Source organism: Aedes albopictus, chromosome 1, assembly GCF_035046485.1.
Source record: "Aedes albopictus strain Foshan chromosome 1, AalbF5, whole genome shotgun sequence".
In the NCBI taxonomy this organism is placed as follows: Eukaryota; Metazoa; Arthropoda; class Insecta; order Diptera; family Culicidae; genus Aedes; species Aedes albopictus.
The window spans coordinates 166,880,818-166,901,953 of record NC_085136.1 but is presented as its reverse complement, the minus strand read 5'-3'; the positions used below and the strand labels follow the sequence as shown (position 1 = coordinate 166,901,953).

Here is a 21,136-nt window from a genome sequence, read left to right as displayed (position 1 = left end):
GGGCAATATGCCAATTTTCAAACTTTCATCGTTTTCAATGATATATAGCCTCATTTGTTAGGCTTTTAAAGTGGTAACAGCAACTAGACAATATTTGCCCGATGCTTCAACAAAAATATTCACTAAATTATTGCATTTTCATCGATTTTTTGCGATTTCAAAAACTGGTTCGTAAAACGGAAGTGGTGCAAAAAGCCCATCTGCCATGGGGTAAGATGCCACTTCATGAAAACATTCAAAAATTACGTCCATCAGTTTTCTGGCATTTTCGACATACTTTCACCCCTTTGTCACGTTTTTTCGTATACTCAATACAAGGAGTGTCACCCCCTTCCCCGCTAAACGATGGTCGTCATATTTGAATGACCCCTAACATGTATAGCGTAGACTTCAACAACCATGCGTCTCCATGGGTGCCTCAATCTACTTGGAAACACTTGGCTGGTAATAAAATCACTCGAAAACCTTAATTGCAAGCACCAAAAACCGGAAGTTGCCAATTTTCATTGGGAAATCAAAAGATTTTCCGTGGGTTTGGCGGCCTAGCTTCTAGAAGAATGTTTAATGCAAACATATCTTGACACCATTCACCTATAGCAATGATCAAGTCCCATTCAGAAATGATTTTATGCGTTGGGCCATTTTACCCCATCATGGCATTTTGGGCTCTGTTCCCCTAACCTGTGTGACTTTTTTCTCAACGCTCCCGGACGTTCTTGATACCAGGGTATCAGGAGCAGGTGGTAATATTCCACCTGCTCAAGTACCTCGCGTCTCCACCGGCGTGAATCAGGCGAATAGACTTCATGTGAGTGAAGTGACGAACCCGATAATTTGAAAATATTGTGAACCGTGCGCCCCCACTGAATCTAGTGATATTTGAGTGAAGTTACTTTTTCAATTACGTGCTACCAAACAGTTTTCCCCTTCCAATCCTTCCCCTTTCGGCCGCAACCGGGGTAGATAGCAGGTGACTGCTATCACTTTTGCGGTTCAGCTAGCAGTGCAACTGCACTCATGATACATCTGTTTTGACCCTAGCTCTCCTATGGCCTTCGCCAATGTAGACGACCCAGGGGGGTCGTATGGCAGAAGCTTTCCAAGTTTCATGGATCCTAGGAACGAGTTCGGAGCTGTTACCACACTGCTCTTAACAGGCAAAGATGGACGTAATCTACCGATCGAGCCTTTCATCATCGCCAAAGCCATTGAAGATGCGGCAGGACCAATCGAAGACGCGAGAAGTGAAGACAGAAGAAATCGTTACGTTCTGCGAACCAGAAAAGCTCATCAAGTGGAAAAGCTATTACCCAGAAGTTGTTAAAGTTGGGCTCACCCGAGTCGCAACAAAACCTTATTATCCAAATCCTCTACTGTGCTTCAAATGCTTCGATTACGGTCACCCCCGAAAAAACTGCACTAATCCTCCACGATGCTACAATTGCTCTCAGGGTCACGAAACAAGAGAAGTATGCGAGGACGAACCATTCTGCCTAAACTGTGAAGGCGGACATAGACCAAGCAGTCGTCAATGCGGAATCTACAAAAAGGAATAAGAAGTGATTCGCACAAAAATTGATTCCAATCTATCATATGCCGAAGCCAGAAAAAGAGTAGAATCAGGAAACGGTAGCTATGCACATGCTGCAGCGTAACCTCGTCTAGATCAAACCAGATTTAATGCACTCTCTTCGCAACTGCAAGGTAAGCAGAATAAGGTTAAGCAGCTGGAACAGCAACTGAAACAGAAGCAGGCAGTAGAGGAGAAGCTCGACCAACTAATTGAGCAGAACAGGCAAAAAGAAGCAAGAAACAGCGAACTTTTGGAGCTTCTCCGCGTACGAGATGCAAAAATTGCGAAATTGGAAACACAAGTCCAAAACATGACGTTCTCCTTTGAAAGTGTACGCAGCGAGCCAACAGAATCAGTCAACAGCGAATCCGAGCAAGATGGAAACAAAAAGAAAGGAAAACGATCAAAACACCAAAAAAACAGCAGAATAGCATAGGAATGTCCCCTCCACCAGCCAAAAAGTCATCGAACACATCTAGAAGTCCATATATGATCAGACGTACGACAAGCCTATCTTCAGTTGAATCAGTTGGTCAAGCAGACGTTGGAAAAGAACAAACGCTTCAATTTCGTGATCCACCCCCTGATGGACCCTCGCAGTAACTACACTACAACGTCATCGCGCACTCCAAATAATTCCAACAACACAATTCAGCACCACCACAACTCAAGCACCCGGTTTGGGGCGTGGGAAAGTGTAGTACCACCCCCCTTCTATCAGAAGCGCAGCAGGTAGGGGAAACCATCCGGGACGCTGTACCCCAACCCGTTGAAGGTAGATCCACCTCTGCGGCCGGCGAACAGCCCCATCAGCAAAAGTCAAAACAAAGCAGAAATAATCACCTCCCTTTCAAACTCCCATCTCATAACGCCGATCCTATCCCGTACCCAACCATAACACACCCCAATACCAGTGAACTAGCCGTAAATCAATCCGCTTACTGTGAACCAGCAACTCAAAACGTTAAACCAATACGAAGAACTCTACCGATACAACTCGACCCAGTCATCGGCCCTACCATACAATCAGAAATAGAAAGTGTCGCTTCTTGCAGTCTCGGAGTGGGGTCCGTAAACCCCAGGCAATCTCCCGCACTAGCCCTGACCATAGACGACCCCATTCCTATGGCGGCAGCTGGTGCGGGGACCTTGCCACCCCAGGCAAGTATATTCAACTATTCGCCAAAAGAACACATTATTTTCGCCACGCTGTCCACATCCCCAGAACTCATCCGGACGCCACATCTTGAAATTTCGGTGGACGAACCATGCATTCAAACCATCAACATCGATCAAGAACCAGACCACTACACGTCACCAAACATCGGAGAGGGGTCCGTAAACCCCAGGCAATCTCCCGTACTAGCCCTGACCATAGACGACCCCATTCCTATGGCGGCAGCCGATACGGGAACCTTACCACAGCAGGCAAGTATTCTCAACCCTCTTTCAAGAGATCAAGTTATTTCCGGTTCGTCGCCTTCTTGTACAGCAAATTCTCGGACGTCGGTACAGCAAAGTTCCACCGGCAGTATTGGAAGCCCAAACGAAACACCCGACCCAATCGCGTGCCCTATCGCTCCATCATCATCGACTCCAAATGCTCCTATTTGTTCAGAAATAGAAAGTGTCGCTTCTGGCAGTTCCGGAGTGGGGTCCATAAACCCCAGGCAATCTCCCGCACTAGCCCTGACCATAGACGACCCCATTCCTATGGCGGCAGCTGGTGCGGGGACCTGGCCACCCCAGGCAAGTACATTCAACTATCCGCCAAAAGATCAAATTACTTCCGACCCGCCGTCTTATTCCTCAGGAAACATCTGCAGGCCGTATCTTGTGAGCTCGGACGGCGAATCATGTGTTCAAGCCACCAACATCGATCCAGCGGCAAACAGCATAGCGTTCTGTAATATCGGAGTGGGGTCCGCAAACCCCAGGCAATCTCCCGCATCGGCCCTGACCATAGATGACCCCATTCCTATGGCGGCAGCTGGTGCGGGGACCTTGCCGCCCCAGGCAAGTACCAATCATATTCATCAAAGAGAACGAGTACTTTTCCCAGCTTCACTATACCCTACAGAAGAGCACCATCAATCCGTACTACAGAACATGGAGGACCTATCAACTACCTCCACCGACGGCACTCACGACGACAATGAAACCTTCGATCTTCAGTGGAATGTCCGCAGTGTATGGCAAAACTACCCAGAGTTGACGAACGACTTCCGTTGGTCATCTGCATGCAGGAGATGATGACGAGAAGAACTGATCACCTCATTAGCAATAACTATTCATGGTCCATTTGCAACCGACCTAGCCTTGGTAGTGGCATTGCCGGTCTCGGGATTCGTAAGGACGTACCTTACCAAACCATCGAGAACACTTCTGGTTTACACGCTAGTATAGCCAGGATCGGAAAACCATGGAACATTACGGTTGTATCAATATATGTACCACACAACCTTAACAATCAGGAACTGATCGGTAAGTTGAACCATCTCTTACTAACACTTGAGCCACCTTTCTTGTTCTGTGGGGACTTCAATGCGGCTCACGAAGTCTGGGGCAGCAAAACATCAAACTACAGAGGTGGGCTACTGTTGGAGTGGGCTGTAGACAACGATCTCCTTGTGCTGAACGATGGGTCTCCGACTCATTACCATAATGCAACGGGTTCCTTTACTGCTATTGATGTCTCTTTTGCCTCCAACTCGCTGGCATCTAAACTGTTGTGGCACTGTGAAGATGACCTACATGGGAGTGATCACTTCCCCATCCACATTAAAACCCAGAATCCACACACCAAACCCGTTATGAGAAAACGTTGGCTTTATAAAGATGCTAACAGGGAAACATTTGAACAGCTTGTGTCTCAGAAAATTCCAGCCGGAACAAACCCCGATATTAATCATATCACTAGGGGCATATTTGAAGCGGCATTAGAATCGATACCCAGAACCAAAGGCGTACAGGGGAAGAAAAACCAAATTTGGTGGAATCAAAAAGTTGCAGAAGTGATAAAAAAGCGAAGAAAAGCCCTGAGGAGACTACGTAAAATGCGCGACGATGATCCAGCAAAAGAAGAAGCGAAGCTGCAATTCAACATCGCAAAAAGTGAAGCTAGAAGAGAAGTAGAAGAGGTCAAAGCCAAATCCTGGGATGACTTCCAGGAGATATTTACGAGCAACTCATCAACATCGGAGCTGTGGCAAAACTTTAACCGCTTAAGGCGAAACTGGAAGCAATTCCTCACTTTTTGGTTTTTGATTTTTTATTAAATAACGAAGCAATATTTTCAAAATCGGTTTTCGTGCACATGTAGCGTATGGATCAAGGTGTCTCCTGATTTTTTTTCCTAGTGGAAAATGTTTTTCGTTTTTGCGGAAACCATTTTTGAACAAAATTTCACAAAAAAATGGTTTCCGCAAAAATGGAAAACATTTTCAACCACAAAAAAATTCAGGAGATTCCTTGATCCATACTCTACATGTGTACGAAAACCGATTTTGGAAATATTGCTTCGTTATTTAATGAAAAATCAAAAACCGAAAAAATGAGAAAATGCTTCCAGTTTCACCTTAAGCGGTAAAAAGCGATCCAAGGAACTTGGCCTTATCATCGATGGGAAGCACTGCACTAATCCAGCAGAAATTTCAGACCGATTTGCTGAAATATTCGCTGCAAACTCTGCAACAGCCAGTTATCCAGAAGAATTTCTAAGGAAAAAGCAGCGATGTGAAGGAACAACAATTGAAATGGATGATAACGAAGACTCTCCGATCAACGACGATTTTACCATCCAGGAACTATTCCGCGCCTTAGACAGTATAAAATGAACATCAGTGGGACCTGATGAAATAGGCTACCCTATGTTAAAGCACCTCCCTTTTCACTGCAAAGTGAATCTATTAGGAGCTTGCGTAAGATTTTCGACTATTAGGAGCATTTAACCGAGTGTGGTCCTGCGGCGAAATTCCTGATAGCTGGAAGGAAAGCGTTGTCATACCGATTCCTAAACCAGGTGGAAATGCGAACTGTATCGATAATTTCTCTTACGAGTTGCATCTCCAAGACATTTGAAAGGATGGTCAACCATCGGCTTATTTCCCACCTGGAAGATCAAGGTAGTCTACATCATAGGCAATTTGCATTTCGAAGAGGGAAAGGCACCAGTAATCTTTTCGTTGAGTTAGATGACATTATAACGGAGGCTGCCAGGAAAGGTGAACATTGTGAAATAGTGACACTCGATCTTAAAAAAGCATACGACAGGGTTTGGCATTGGAATCTCATCAAGTCAGTGGTAAAACATAAAATGGGAAGTAGAATGAACAGATTTGTAACCAACTTTTTGCAACACCGTACGTTCAGAGTGAGCTTTGCAGGACACACATCGAAAACAACCTTCCAAGAGAACTATGTCCCACAAGCATTGGCGTAGCTAGGGGGGGTTCCAGGGGTGCCTGGCACCCCCTAGAACAAATTTGGCACCCCCTAGAAATTTTCCTTGATTGTTATTTAAAATTTAAAACTTCACACAATAATTCCAATATTTATTAATGGCACATTCGAATAAAATATAAGCACACCCGTAATTACTTACTTATATACCTGTTGTACGTTTTGGCGTTTTGAATATCGGTAAGAACAATCAACAGACTTCTCCATGGATTCCTCCAGAAATATCTCTATCTAATCATGCAGTGATTTCTCTAGGTTTCGTTCATGGATTCTTCCCGATATTTCTTCAATAAACTTCCCTTAGGATTTTCCAGGCAGTTCGTACTGATGGGGTTGTACATACTAGACATTTCTGCAGAGATTGATCCAGCAATTTCTCCTAGGATTTCTTTGGAAATTCTTGCTGTGATACTACTCGGAATTATTCTAGGAATTCCTCTAAAATTTTCTCTTGGGATTCCTTGAGGAATTCCTGGTGGAATTATTCCAGACAATCTTCCTGGGATTCTTCCAGAAGTTCCTCAGGCAATTCCTTTTATTTTACTTAGATTTAATTCAGAGATTCTTCCAGAAATTTCTCATGAAATTTCTTCAGCTTTTATTGGCCTTCTTCCGGGAATTGTGGCTAGGATTCCTCAAGCAACTCCTGCTGTGAATCTCTTAGAACTCTTCCAAAAACTCTCACTGCGGTACCTTCAGGAATTTTACTAGGGAAGATCTTCCGGAAATTCTTCCGGAAAATCTGCCTAGATTTTTTCTAAAAATCCCTTCGGTGATTATTCCAGAGATTTATTCAAGGATTTAACCAGGACTTCCTCCAAAGGTACTTTCAGAAACGTCACAGGGGATTTCTCCAAGAACTTCTATTGGCCTTCCTTCATGAATTCCAGTTGGAAATCTTCAAGCAATTCCCATTAGGACTCCTTCAGATTTATATTCAGAATAATTAGGACTCCTGGCATACTTACTTGTTGCAACACTTTCGGGATATCTTACTGAGATTCCTCCAGAACTGCCCTCTGCGATTCCATCAGGTATTCCTTCAGTATACTTCTACCGATTCTTTTAAGGAGTACTGTATGTATTCCTCTAGGTATATATTAGAGGAACTTCTCTTTGGATACCCCCGGCATTCCTGATTCTAGAATTCCTCCTGAAATTACTTCTATGAAACCTCCCGGAATTCTAGGAATTCCTTCTGATTTTTCTGCTGGGATTCCTCAAGCAATTCCTGCAATTTTTCCAGCTATTCTTCCTCCAGAAATTCTCACTGTGGTACTTCAGAAATTATGCTACGGTTTCTTTTCGAGCTTACTCCTGTCATTTGCAGGGATCTTTCCAGGTAATCTTCCTGGGATTTTTGCCGAAATCTTTTTTGTTTTTCTACCAGGGATTGCTCCAAGGACTCATCCCAGGAATTTCTCCAGAAATTTTATCCAAAGATTCCTCCAGAAATACCTCATGGAATTCCTGCGGAAAATCCATTTGGCCCTCCACCAAGAACACCTCAAACAGCTCCTCCTGCGGTTCGTCCAGCAATTCCTTCTAGTGATTCTTCTAGTGATTCCTACACGAATTTATCCTAGCATTATGGCTGCAATTCTTCCGGGAAATCGTCTTGGGATTTCTTCAGAAAATCCTATTGCGATTCTTTCAGGGCCTTCCCCATAGATTCTTCCAGAATACCTGTACCGGTCCTTGCAGGGACTTCTCTAGGTATTCAATGAATTTTTCCTTTGGATTCCCCCAGGCATTCCAGATGGGCTATAAATTCATGTATAGCTTCCTCCAGCAATTCCTCCTAAGATTTCTACAATGATACACCGCAGAATCCTTCCAAGAATACCTCCTGAGATTTTTCCTATGATTTCTTCAGAAGCTCTCCGGTGATTCTTCTAGGAATTTTTATCCGATATACAGGGGATAGACAAAATGATCGGGACAGGCAAAATTTTCACTTTTCAAAAAATGTTCAATTAGCTGTAACTGTTCGAAAAGTGCACCAAATATTCTAAAATTTTTCCTGTAAGTTCCTCAACTAGTTGTGTATCAGTGGACAAAATTTGGAAAAGATCGGACAATTCTTCACGAAGTTATAAAGATTTTTGGAAAAGGTCAAATTATCCGATAACCAACTTAGAGCTGTTATATCTCCGGATTCAATGAACCGAATGTAATGAAATTTTGACCATTTATGACTTATATAATGAGCTATAAAAAACCATTGACTTAACTTAATATTCTTAACACGGAAGAAAATTATAACGATTAGATTATTTTTCTAATAAAACACCAAATTATCCAAAACATCAACATCGTTTCAAAATTCAAGATGCAAATTATAGTTCATTTAGTTTTCCTCTAAATGACTGATATATAAATGCGCTTTGAAGGAAAGTAACAACATAACTGCCAATAAATTGAAAAAGTAATGGGAAAAAATAAAATCGCTATAACTTTTTTGCTTGTTATAAATTTCAAGTTAAGTCAAATGTTTTCTAGAGTTCATTATGTAATTCATGAATGATCAAAATTTCATTGCAATCACTTCATCGAGTCCGGAGATATAACAGCTCAAAGTTGGCTATCGGATAATTTTATCTTTTTCAAAAATCTTTATATCTTCGTGTAGAATTGTCCGATCTTTTCCAAATTTTGTCCACTGATACACAAGTAGTTGAAGAACTTACAGTAAAAATTTGAGAATATTTGATGCATTTTTCGAAAAGTTACAACTAGTTTAACATTTTTTGGAAAGTGAAAATTTTGCCTGTCCCGATCATTTTGTCTATCCCCTGTAGTTTATCCAAGGACTCTCTCATAAATTTCTCATGGGATTTCTCGAGGAACTCCTCTTGGCCTTCCTCCAGAAATTCCAGTAGGATTTTTCAAGCTATTACTGCTGTGGTTCTTCCAGCAATTCCTCCTCGCACTCCTCCAGAAATTCTTACTGTTATACCTCCCGGAATTCTTCAGAATTTCTCCAGGAATTCTCCAAAAAAGCTTGCTTGGATTATTCCAAGTAAATCTTTCTAGGAGCCTTGCAGAAGTAACTTCGATGTTTTCTCCTGGAAATACTAAAATTGTTTCCTGGGATTTCTCCAAATATGTTTTATTGAATTTTTCCAAGGATCCCGCTTGACTTTCATCCAAGAACTCCTCTTGGGATTACATAAGCGATTCTTGCTGCTTTAAATGTTTCAGGAATGCCTCTTAGGTCTCCTCCAGAATTTCTCCTGGCATTCTTGCTAGAATTCTTCTAGGCAGTTTTCCTAGGATACTTCCAGAAACGCCTTTGATTCTTGCAGGCATTTTTTCAAAGACTCATCTAGGGATACCTCTAGAGTTTTTTTCATGGATTACTCTAGAAATCCTGGAATTCCTCTTGGCCTTCTTCAAGGAATTTCAGCTGAAGTAATCCTGATACAAATTTCTAGAGGCATCCCTAAATGAATTTCGAGAATAGTTCCAGAAAAATCTTAGAAGGTATTACTAGGGAAATCTCTAGTGAAATCCTATAGAATTGTACGGAAAAAACTTGTAATTTATTAGAAGGCACAGAATCTTGCTGATTGACAAATTGAGAGATAAATTTTCGATAAAAAAAACGAGTTCTGGTGGGATTGGAACCCACGACTCCGTAATACGGAGTCCGTATTCGCTAGACCGTAGTGTGGCCAATTCTTTGAGGATTGCATCGGCATAGTTTTTTTTATTATTTCTTAGATAGTTTCAATGGAATTTAATCAGCAAATTCTTTGGATATTTTCTTATAACTGCAATGGCTATTCCTCTGAAATTATTTCAGCAATTTCTTTTTCAGTTATTTTGCAAATTTCTCAGGTAATTTTACCATGATTATTTTTGCAATTCTTTATGATATAATTGTATTCATATTTATTGCTTCCGAGAATTGCTGAATTGGAAATTCACAAATTCTCAACTCACGAAAAACTTCCTGACAAATTCCCAAAGAAATTGTCGGAAAAAACATCACAATTACCGTAAAACTTTCAAAATATTTGCCAAAAGAATTCATATAAGAATTACCAGAGGATTTTCAGAAGAAAATGTTAAGCCTTTTTAAAGAAATTAACCAAATCCAATCTCAAAATAAATTACCGACATATATTCTACAAAAATTTCCACAACATTCACAAAAAAATTTTCGAATAATTTCTCAAAGAATTTTCGAAGACATCGAAGGAATTTCTGAAGAAAATTTAGGAAGAACAACAAAAGTGACTTTCGTAGAATCACCGTGACAGAATTTAAATAAAAAAAACATTTTTTTTTCAAATAAATTCCCGAAGGAAATTTCTAATAAATTTCCCAAATCAATTTCCAAAGAAATTACCGAAAAAGTCACCAAAGTAATAATCGAAGCTTCCAAAATTTGCAAAGGAATTGCTGATGAAATTCCCAAACAAATTTTCAATGCAAGTAATATCGAAATTGCCGAAGGTATTCCGAAATCATCTACAGTAGGAATTCCTTACATAATTACTGAAGAAATCTAGAAGAAATTGTCTGAAGAATTCTCAATAAAATTATACAAGCGGTTTATGGAAAAATTTCTGATGAATCACCTAAGGAATACAGAATAGCATAGATAATGAAAGTCTAAAAAAACCACGAAAATCTCAAAAAAAGCAGAATGGTTTGCCGAAGAATTACCAGAAAAACTATGTTCCCAAAGTCATTGTCGAATGGATTACCAAAGGCTTCACTAAAATAATTCTCAAAGGAATTGCCTGAAAAGTAATTTAGAGAATTTTAAAAAGCAAATATCAATAGAATTGTTGACATTATCAAAACAATTATTGAAAGACTACTAAAAAATTGGCGAAGGAACTCCCGAGAAAACATTTCCAAGGATTTGCCAATGAAATAAAAAGCCAAATAAACTCCTAATAGAATTGCCGATGAAATTATCAAAGGATGCGTGAAAGGTAGTTAGTATCAAATTCCCAACATACTACCAAATAAATTCTTAAAGAAAGATCCAAAGATATTACTGAAGAAATTTGTCATATCCAAAGGAATTACTAAGAGATTTCCAAAAAAAGTATTAATTGAAATAAATTGCAAAACAATTTCCAAATAAATTACCGGGAATATTCCCTGAGGAATTACCGAAAGAATGTTTTGCTGAAAACATAAATTTCTTGTATTATACGTACAAACCAGACTCGATTATCCGAAATGTAATTACCCTATAAAAGTATTCTCATGTACACATGGTAGTGTTCAACTGATAAAACAAAAACACTGTCGCCATTGATGGTGTGGTCAAACCAAAAATGCATTTAGGTACAACGTATCGAATTTTCCAAAAAAAGCTATTTCCTAAAATATAGTGCGTTTAAATTTATGGGCTCGTTTTTCCCGCGACTGAGAAATTGAGGGTGGATCGGTATTTTCTGTTTCAAAAAAAAAAAACAACCTGGAAGCCACTGAAACTGGCACCTCCTAGGCACCCCCTAGGAAAAAATCCTAGATACGCCAATGCCCACAAGGATCTGTATTATCGGTGAGCCTTTTCCTTATTGCCATGAATTCCCTCTTTTCGATAACCCCAAAAAATGTGCAAATATTCCTGTACGCGGATGACATCACCATCATTGCCACCGGAAAACGAGTAGGTTTTCTGCGACGAAGGCTTCAAAAAGCTGTGACAGCGGTAGAAAAGTGGACAAACAGCATTGGTTTTCAGATGTCTCCTACTAAATCAAACACTATGCATTGCTGTAAATTGCCACGTCACAAAAACTGGCACTTAGAAGGAGGAAAAATTAAACTGTACGAAGAAGAGATCTCCAGGGTGAAATCAGCGAGAATATTAGGCGTCATGTTCGACAGAAAATGTAAATTCAACCTTCATACAAAGCAGACCAAAGAGGACTGCAGAAGCCGATTTAACCTCCTGAAGGCAATATCAAGGAAAGCAGACAGAAAAACCCTCATCAACATTGGCAAAGCTACAGTAGGATCAAAACTTCTCTATGGCATCGAAATACTCAGAAAAGAAAATGTTACAGCTCTGACTCCGATCTACAACGAAATAATAAGGATAGCATCAGGAGCGCTACGGACCAGTCCGATTTTGTCTCTTTACGTAGAGTCTGGGTGCTTACCCTTTCACCTACAAGTCGCAATTTCGTTGATTAAAAAAGGCTGCTCCATACTTGAAAAGACATCTGGAAATACCAACGGACTGTGGATGAAAGCAAAATCTATTTTTCAACACCTTACTGGTAAATCTCTTCCACTACTACGCAACAAAGTATCAGCGCATGACAGGCCATGGTACAAAAAAGTGCCAAACATAGACTGGACAATCAAATCCAAAATAAGAGCCGGGTAGCAGTGCGTACTTTCCGAGAACATGTGCAACGAAACTACCATCAGCATCACCTATGGTACACAGACGGTTCATTAGCAGATGGAAAGGTTGGCTACGGCATAATTGATCCAAATGTAAGGAAAGAAAGCAGTCTTCCATACCAATGCTCAGTGTTTTCGGCAGAAGCAGCGGCTCTAGCATATGCAACTCATCTTGTTGAAGGTCCGTCAGTTATATTCAGCGATTCTGCCAGTTGTCTGATGGCTCTGGAAGCTGGAAAATCAAGACATCCATATATACAGGCGATAGAAAGAGAAGCAGAAGCAAAGGAAGTCACATACTGCTGGATCCCGGACCACTCGAGAATTTCTGGAAATGAAGAAGCTGATCGGGCAGCAAACCAAGGAAGACAACAGGAAAGAGCTACCAAGGCCGTTCCAGCAGCAGACATCGTTAGATGGAGCAAAACGGAAATATGGAAGGTACACCAGCAAACGTGGGACTCGGCGGACAGAAGAACGACAAGAATTGTTAAAACGACGGTTACAAAATGGGACGATTTGCCCAACAGGAGAGATCAAATCGTATTAACGCGCTTGCGGTTAGGACATACGTGGATATCGAAACACCATCTGTTTGAGAAAAAACCAGCGGAAGTATGTGAGCCCTGCAGGAGAGTGAAAAACTTTCACCATATTTTAGTTAGCTGTCCACAATTCACTACCCAAAGACAGGAAGTTGATCTCTCTGATAACTTAAAGGAAATTTTGAAAAATGATAAAGAATCTGAAGCAAAAGTAATTAGTTATCTAAGGAAAATAGGCATGTATAAATTAATATGAAATCAATCACCATTGCTATAATGTAACAGCATAAATATGTAACAGGGAACAAGGAATAAAGTATCAGAGACGAATGCCTCAGAGGTAAAGTCTCTCTAATAAAAAAAAATTAAGAGCCATTACAGCTCTCTTGGGATGCTTATTAAAGCAAAGATGGACGATGTGTACAAATGCTTAACGATTTCGGGTGAATTATCCAGTTAAAATTCGGATCTCATCAGGGACTGCTACAAGGTGACGGACTGATTGATTGAGTATTATATTTGCAGTATGGATCTCCGTAAATCCCTTTACTTACTCCGTATGAAATTACTTAACTGGCCGATTTAACCAAAGTTATAGCGTAAAATATGTATCGGCGTCCATTATGCCCCGTATCTTATCTGCTAACTTGAAAAGATACACGGTTTTATTCATTATTTCCTTACAATAAAGAAACTTTACCTGATTGAATTTTTGTCTGTTCTACATATCTAAAACGTACACATTTGCTTAGGGTATCTATTATGCCCGCAATCCCTCTAGTTTGTATCTGAATCAGTTTGAAAAATATTTTTTGCAATTTCTCATCGTAATAGGCTGTTTTACCTCATGCAAATCTGACAGGAAAAGGCCTACTTTCCTACACCAAATTAACAGTGCTGTAATGGTTCATTACAGCACTGATTTGCGTTGCGTAATGAACCATTACAGCACTGTTTTCAGTTTTGATTAACTTCTTGATGTTTTCTGGATGCAGTTTTGAAAAATTGTGACAACTGCACAGTATAACCTGATATGATCAGATTTTCTTAAACATGGCTATGAGCATCAGTATGCAGTTTGATGAAAAATTTTGTTCAAGTGGTAATTTATGAACTTGCAAAAAACGTTGTACGCAACTCGGTGCAGAACTCGATTTTTACAGCACTCGTCGTAGTTATCCAACTCGGCAAGCCTCGTTGGATAAATGTACGACTCGTGCTGTAAAAATCGCCATTCTGCACCTTGTTGTGTAAACTACTATTAGGATATTTTTTCTCAAGAGCCATAACCAATAATGAGACGTCAATGCTTCCAAACTGTGCAGTAATTGTGTTTTGGTCAGAAATTATTCGATTGGAATACAACCACTCAAAATCGTTTGAAAGCAAACAAACTGTCTGATCACTGTCACGTACATACGGTGGATTGACCTGTTCTGGTGCAAAGTTTATGAAATATTGTGAATTATTCATTCAGCAGCGAAAATGCTTCATTCATCGTGTAACAGTTGGCGAGTTACCCTATAGGGTGTCCCAGAAAGTATGGGCACAACTTTGTATAGCGAGAAAACAATGATTTTCTTACAAGCAACAATTCTTATATATTTTTTATTTTTATTTAAAGTATTTTCATTGATACCTGTGAAGAGTTTATATATTAGAAAGGGTTTTGTATGCAGAACGATTTTGTCAAATACCCAAATTTGAAACAATTTTATCGATTTTTTTGGCATGGTAGATTCAAAAACATAATTCCTCAGATGTCTGATTGATTTTTTATTTATAAAAAACTAGCTGTACCCGGCAAACTTTGTCTTGCCTACTGCGTTTTTTGACGTTTCAAGTTTCTATCCAAGACCAAGTCCCCGGTCACAAAATGTATGGAAGATCGATTTTCAAAAATTCTCAATTTTTCCATGTTTTTTGCCTCATAAACCTTCCTTGGATGAAAACTAACAGAACAAAACTAAGACGATCAAAATCGGACCTTCCGTTCGCAAGTTATGCGCGGTCCCACGTATGCCACTGCATTTTTATATATATAGATATGTTTTGCCTGTGCGTACGGACGCTTCAGAATTTTGAGAAAAATGAAAACTCGCTTTTTTTATTTCTGGTTAAGACATGCCTACAGACATTCGAGTTTTCAAACGTGTTTTAACGAGAATAAAAACAATTCAATCTACACTTAATCAAGCAGGAGCATTTATTTTTCTTAAAGTGAAACTTAATTGTAGTTTCCTGCATGTTATGATAAATATTCAGAAGCTTGTTTTCAACTATGTATTAGAAAATCGGGTTTTCAAAAATATCGATTTTGGTGTTTGAATTAAATTTTCAGGTTCAAAAGGCTATGTTTTTAATGATTTAATTGTGATGATGATATTGATTATAATAATAATGATGATTATAATAATAATAATAATGATAATAATGATTAAAAATTTAATTTTTAATTTAATTAAAAATTTATTAATGATAGATACGCATGTAGAGTATCACGCATATATTTTTTTGAATTTTTTATCGAACTGAATATAATGCGTAGATAATAACTTGTTGAGCGACGTTATTGAAAAATATAGCAATTTGTGCAGAAGCTTTAAAAAGGTCTTTTAGGGAATGTTCCATCGCATTCAAAGGAAGTTAGCAAATTTAAATAATTGGCATTTGATGTTAATATGTTAAGGCAGGATATGTGTGAAAATAAAATTTGTTTATGCATCCATTCCCAAATGGCAGAGCTGCAAAGTTGTGCCCATACTTTGTGGGACACTCTATATGCAAATAATCCCTTTATGGACCCAGAGGTCAGTTATTGTCAACATCGAAGATATAGTTTGTAATGCGTATTTTAATGGAATAATGTAATGATGTTATACATGGGATAGACAAAATGATCGGGACAGGCAAAATTTTCACTTTTCAAAAAATTGTCAAATAGCTGTAACTTTTTGAAAGGTGCAACCGAATGCAATGAAATTTTGATCGTTTATGACTTCATATAATGAGCTTCAAAAACAGATTAAGTTAACTTGAAATTATTAACAAGAAAAAAAGTTACAGCGATTTTATTATATTATGTTCTTTTTAGTATATTGGTCTAATTTTGATATGCTTTCCATTACGTTTCAAATTTATAGCCGAATATTTTGTTACTTCCTTTCAAAACACATTCATTTTAAAGTCAATTCGAGGGAATTCAAACAAACTTTATTTACCATCTCGAATTTTTAAGCGATGTTGAAATTTTCGATAATTTGGTGTTCTATCAGAAAAATCTAAAAGCTATAATTTTATTCTGTGTAAACAATATTAGGTTATGTCAAAAGTTTTTCAAAGCAAATCATATAAGTCATGAACGCTCAAAATTTCATTGCCTTTGGTTCATTGAAACCGGAGATATAACAATTCAAAGTTGGCTATCGGATAATTTTGACTTTTTCCTAGAATCTTTCTAACTTCATGTAGGATAACCCGATCTTGCCCAAAATTTGACCATTGATACACAACTAGTTGATCAACTTACTGTAAAAATTGATTTTTTTCTGCACTTTTCGAAAATTTACAGCTATTTGACCATTTTTTGAAAAGTGAAAATTTTACATGTCCCGATCATTTTGTCTATCCCTGTATGTGCTTAGCTAAACGAGGGGATAATTGTTTTCAAACCTAAATTTGGGACAATACAGGTAACTTAGGTAAATTAGGTAATTGTGAAAAACCATAACACGATTCAAAAAAGCGATGGTCTCATTAATACGCTTTATGTATACTGTATAAGCCGATAGCATTCAAGAATTTAGTTTGAACTTTGTGATGGTTGATTTGTTTCAAATTCCAAACAAACAGCTTTTAAAAAAATTTACATCAAATTTAGTATAAATTCATGATGAAATTAAGGTTTCGTTATTTTATTCAAAGCAGAGAGTCGGTCAAAACTAACAATACCTGACATTGTTGTATTCTGTTTCTGATCTTAAATGAGTGCATGTAACTGCATGCTAGGTACATATATTGATTTGAAAAGAATATTTAAAAAAATGTAGAAGCGCAACAAACTGGATGTAGACCAGACAGACATCTGCCAGTAGCAGATCTAATGATTACAAATATCTGAACAAAATCTAGTTCAACGGATTTTCCACATTTACTAATCAACTGTGAAGCTGGCTAGCAATTCTGCGCATGAATCATCATTGCACAAAGGGCCGTGAACTTGGCAAAACGAAATAGTGGAAGTGTTGAGCTATTTTCGTTGGAAAAACAGTTGCCAACATGTGTAGTCCCGTGACCAATTTTCCCATCCGTTCAAGTTGTACTCAAATGAGTAAGCCAGGGAAATGGCAAGGGAACTTTTCAGGTATAAATAATCGAATAGAGTACTTTTATCAATTGGGACCATTCGTTCGTTGCAGTGTGTGGATTTTTATCGCGAACCACTGAATGGTCCATGCTCAGCAAGTGATACATTCGCGATTGTAACATTTCATGAACCAACATGCTCGGGAACGCTCCCCGAATTGCTGTTCATTCTCTTGCCCGGTTCGATACGAGAGCGCAATCAAGAGAGAAGATGCTCGATGACGCTAATGAAAGCGATGCATTCGGTAAGAATATTTTATTGCCATAATTCTTTTTTTATTGTGACTACACAACCTGCAACGTCATGAATACAGTTAAATTAAAAAGTATTTCACGTTTTTAAAGCGAAAACGCATTAAATACTGATGAAAATAACGATTATTCACAGTTGCCCCAAGCCAACGATGAGCGATCATCGGTAAGTGTTACACTTAGCGATGCCCGCTCATCGCCGCAGCTTGTTTATATCGGAGTATCCTCTTTGTGTTCCTTCGTGAACCATGCGACTCGGTGAGAGAACATACACCGCTTGGTAATTGAAACAGAACCAACAGAAGGGAAGAAAAACTGCCGATCGGTTCACTGATCACTTTTTCGTCCAAACACTGGTTCGTTGCATATATCAAATGTATCAAACTGTCCACTAAAAGTTTTCTCCATTCATGTGAAGCCACCGATGAAAGTCAGCGTCAGCATCAAACTTCGAGTACAGTTTTTTTAGACAGGAAGTCCTCCACCTACCTATCATTCCAGGAAGAAGAAAAGTTTGCTTTTCACTGTTTAATTCGGATTGTTGAACATCCGTCGCCGAGTATAACTTTATTATCCACTCACTCACTAGAATCAATTTAAACTTTTCCGGGTCACTTTTGCTCTTTTTTTATATCTGTATCCTTCTTCTCCAGCTTCGATCACAATCAGTATAATCTCATTAACACCAGACAGAAGGTTCACACCGAGATTCAAAGATTGATATAAATCACCGACGATTTGTTGGCGCAATGTATCGCGTGCAAGTGCAATTCTTTTCAATCACAAAAATAGATGAAAGCAGCTCTTCTTCGTGTATCCTTCAAACGCACGGAACCGGAACGGAAAGTATCCACCAGAAGAGCAATGTATATGTACACTGTACAAGGGCACACTCATTAACAGTATATGGTGCACAATACAATAATATATTGTTTCTGATCCAGAAGGAGCAATCGCGCCTTGGCTCTCCAGGCAGCCAAACGAGTCAGACGAGGAGCAATCTTATCAATCAACTGGCGGCCAGTATCCAGCCTCACAATCCGACAAGTCCACTCTCGACACGAACTCGAAAAAGGATACAGCACCATCAGCCGGGAAAGCTCTCGGGCGCGCGTGAGTAACCGGAGCCTGGAGTGGCACACGAACGATGTCGTCGTCGGTGGTTCTCACCGAGAAAAGGACGAAGCCCGATTGTGCGTAGATAGCAACAAGCTGATTGCAACAGATGGCTCAATCTAGCCAGCAACAACCTAGCTGTAAGAGTGCTTTTTCTGTAATTTATTATACATCGCACTTCAGATTCGATACCGTAATGTGAAGAGAATAACCAGCAAGTATTTGGAGCGTGCTAGGTCAATCAACAAGTAGACTAGGTAGTGACGGGTCTTCTGTTAATTGTTCCATGATGCTGAAAAATGAGTGATTCAAAGCAATGTGTGGCGTGGATTATGCTTAATAGATTAATGTAATAGCATTATACTGAAATAGCTTTCATGTTGTGAGACATTTTAAAGAACATTGCCCTTATTATCCAAACAATATAAATAAATAAACGATTGGTCTGTCTCAAAGATCATCAGTACGTCACAATAGCTTATTAATTTATATGGTAGAATAAACGAATTTTTTGATAACAAAAATCAGGCAGTTTAGTTTCGGATAGTGTAATAAGTAACATAACTAATTAAATAACAGTTTCCTATGCTAAAGTTTGCTTAAGAGTTGATTGTTCCACTTTTGTACAGCAAAATTGTTTGTAGGGGATATGGCCGTCTTCTACAACAAAAGTAAAAACCAAGACTACTCTCTCCTCGACCCACTAAACACATTCCCATTGGTCTCTGCGGAACCACCAAGAAGCTATTGCGTCAGAGAGGGGCTAGCGCATATCGCACCGTCAAGTTTAGCTGCGTAGCCTGCAGCAACAAACATCGATAATTCGCTTTGAAGAAGCCACCAAGATGGCATTTCCCGAGTGGTCCTCACCACTCCCTTTGTCCTCGGAAGGCGGGCGAGTCAACCAACCCGCCCACGTCCAACTAATTTGCAAGCATCAAGAACTGATGTCTACTTGCAACACGATCTGACCTGCTGAAGGCTAGGGAATCACTACCCTTCAGGCCCCATCAGCTGCACCAGACGGTTGCTGACAGTATGGCCTCCTCTTGCCCCGGCCCTAATCGGGGACCCCTTTCCAACCGCAGGCACGGATCCAACCCAATAGAACGACGCCACGAACACTACCAGGATGTTCTCTCTGCGGTCACTTAACCTCTGTAAGGGTCGATTTCGAGCGCAGGGCACCGGTATGACAAACGAAGCCGACTCCGAACCCCTGGACTACCTCTTGTATCGCATCTGAACTAGCCATTCTCCGAGTCCACGCGCCACCTCCTCTGTAGCTCCAAGACAATGTGAGTGATAGCCGTTGAAACGGCATTCCAGCCAAACTCATCCCTACACATCCTCTGGACAAGATTGTGTCTTCCCCGAATGTGGTCACGCATTGTACGAAAACGCGGACACACGATTAAAACGTGTTCCGCATGATCCCATGAACAAGGATGGGAACACTCACTTGCAAAGAATTAGGTACACTCACTTGCTATTGTCTCAGCTCAGATGTGTGCAATCAAGAAACGATGTATGGACGACTTTTGCATTGTCGTTTTGTCTTAAACTTTGTCGAATAGAGTAGGGGTCGCACACGCATACCGAAGTCGTGATGGAGCTGCGAAGGCAACTCTCCACGAGGTGAATGAAAATTACACTCATCTCGTGGAGAGTCGCTTTTGCAACTCTGTCACGACTTTGGTATGCGTGTGCGACCTCTACTCTGTTCGGCAAAGTTTTAGACAAACCCACAATGCAAAAGTCGTCCATACATCGTTTCTTGATTGCACGCTTCTGAGCTGAGAAAATAGTAAGTGAGTGTAACTCTTTGCAAGTGAGTGTTCCCATCACTGCCCATGACCGAAACGAAGTAGATACTGTCGGAAGCAAGGTCGGAAGAAACCATGGTTCGAAAGGACCTGGATTAGGTGGAATGTTACTTCCCCATGACGCCCGTTGATGTTGTGCGCTGATTCGAACCGCGTGCAACGAGGCAACCTAGAATAATTTCAAATTCATCAAAGCAACCGTTTGTAATAGTCAAAAAAAAATGTTTTATGCCGTTTTTCTTTATTATCCAGTTCCAATCTGGGTTGGAACTGGATCAGATCACAGTTTTAACCCCAACCCGACTTCGGTTTCGCTTGTACTAAAGTTTTTTTTTGACGTTGTTTGTTTACACATTTTCCGCCAATCCAGTTCCAACCCAGGTTAAAAAAGAAAAACGGCATTAGTATCTGTTCATTTGTTAACCAAACCATATGATTTTTAATCCCACTACAACCTACGACAGGTTATGGGCCTGCGAGGAGATTTTTTTCAATTCTAGAAGCAAAATGAACGGAAACCGATTTAGCTTGCAAAAGCTGAACAATGCCAATTATTCAAGCTGGCGCTTCAAGGTGGTACTTTTGCTGGTACGGGAAGAGCTGTGGCGTTA

At 39.7% G+C, this 21,136-nt stretch overlaps 1 protein-coding gene across 2 annotated transcripts in view; it reads right to left on the bottom strand.

Annotated features, from left to right (window-relative positions):
• LOC109412181 (serine/arginine repetitive matrix protein 2) overlaps positions 1 to 18,994 on the bottom strand; it is a 198,044-nt gene extending 179,050 nt beyond the window's left edge. Inside the window, exon 1 of one of the 2 annotated variants that reach the window (XM_029862054.2) lies at positions 18,073 to 18,994. The gene's annotated coding sequence lies outside the window, so the exon portion shown is untranslated. The remainder of the gene's footprint in view (positions 1 to 18,072) is intronic. The other variant, XM_062845750.1, reaches the window with a different exon arrangement.
• Positions 18,995 to 21,136: the final 2,142 nt, after the last annotated feature.